The sequence below is a fragment of the Helianthus annuus genome, chromosome 5, assembly GCF_002127325.2.
Source record: "Helianthus annuus cultivar XRQ/B chromosome 5, HanXRQr2.0-SUNRISE, whole genome shotgun sequence".
NCBI classification, from domain to species: Eukaryota; Viridiplantae; Streptophyta; class Magnoliopsida; order Asterales; family Asteraceae; genus Helianthus; species Helianthus annuus.
In genome coordinates, this window is record NC_035437.2 from 108,222,239 (window position 1) to 108,224,001 (window position 1,763).

At 31.6% G+C, this 1,763-nt stretch overlaps 1 long non-coding RNA gene across 1 annotated transcript; it reads right to left on the bottom strand.

Moving 5' to 3' along the window:
- Window positions 1–753: 753 nt before the first annotated feature.
- On the bottom strand, window positions 754–1,228 carry LOC110938984. Its single transcript, XR_002591868.2, has 3 exons — window positions 1,088–1,228; window positions 877–956; window positions 754–803 (listed from the first exon to the last, which is right to left on the bottom strand). It is a non-coding gene; the product is annotated as an uncharacterized LOC110938984 (long non-coding RNA).
- Window positions 1,229–1,763: the final 535 nt, after the last annotated feature.

Here is a 1,763-nt window from a genome sequence, read left to right on the forward strand (position 1 = left end):
ACTTTACTTGAATCCTTAACTTTATATTTGCCGCGACGATCACGTTTGAGCACAACCCTACAAACATAACTAATAATTATTAGTTTATATGTGGTTTTTATCTCATTATCTACAGGCCATATGCATCATCAATAGTTTTTTTTAAATGTATTCTCAATATTACACATTTGTGTGTGTTAATGTTAAATATATATTCTTTCTTATATTTATTTTATAAAAATTTATAGAAAAAATGATGTGTAAAAATCAATATTATAATTATAAATAAACAAGAACATTAATAAGAAAAAAAAACAAAACCTGAAATACTTAAAAACAGATTTTAGTGCTCTTTTAGAAAAATTGATTAAGTATTAGTTAATAATTAAGTAATAATTTTATGGTAAAATCACTGAAATAGGTTCAGCAATTTTCGGTTTTTTTTGTTTTTTGGTTTTCTGCTCACCCCTACTTTATAGGTATATTTTATCACTATTTATATTAAAACAAAAAAAAACTATATTCCAGCTATTATCATGCTTTGGACGCGCCAAAATTAGATTGCGACCTATTGCCGCATCGCCACACTAAACGCTATAGCGGTGCGATGCTCGCTATTAACAACAATGTACTCCACACTTCCATGCATTAAACAAAGCATACAATTAACCATTTTAACATGGTATACTTTTATACATACATTCCAACATATATAAATATACACACACAAAAAAAAAAAGAACTCATACTAAACAAAACAAACCTGGAGTTTTCTCTGCTCTTTCTGCTGAAGGCCCGGGAGTCAGTGGTAATTTTCCAACCGTCTGATTTGTAATAGAGACTTATAAGCAAATCTTTAAAAAAAAATAAAGGAATGAAACTAAAAGAAATACTTACCCGTCCTCTAGAACTGGAACCCGAACCAATTTGAGGATACTTCAATATAGTCCAGTCAAAAACATAGTCAAACTGATACCCTAAAATAGAAAATAATTGAAATAATACATCATTAATATGATTATATTATATGAGAACAAAAAAGAGTATATGCTCTAAAACATCCTTGTGTTTCTAAACATGAAATGGAAAACATTAACATAGAATTTACCTTCTCGAATGAATAAATCCCGGAAAAGCCTTTTCAAGTATGAATAATCTGGCTTGTCATCAAACCGCAATGATCGACAATAACGAAAATATGATATGAATTCTGTTGGATAAGACTTGCATAGCACCTGTAGATTTTGACATTTAAAAGTCGTTTTGTTATAAATTACAATCACCTGCCAATGCTAAGGATGTGCAAAGATTGACAGGCAGGATCGCAGCCTTGAACAGGTTCATATCCAAATCCTCAGAAAAGTGCAAGGAATTCTATGACATCCTGAGGAAGAACAAGAAATTTGAATGGACTGAGAAGCATGAAAGTGCCCTCAAAGCTCTTAAAGATTACCTATCCTCAGCCCCCGGCTTGATGAAACCAGAAAAAGGGGATATATTATCCTTATACTTAGCGGTATCCTCAAAAGCAGTAAGTGCGGTCCTTGTTAAGGATCACCAAGGTATACAACATCCTGTTTATTATGTAAGTAAGAGTTTGCTTGATGCTGAATCCAGGTATTCACATTTAGAAAAACTTATTTTTTCTTTAATCATGGCATCCACTAAATTAAGACATTATTTTGAAACTCATGCCATTATTGTTAAGACTAATTTTCCAATTAAGAATGTTCTCAGGAAACCTGAAATGTCAGGAAGGATGGCTAAGTGGGCAGTGAAGCTCA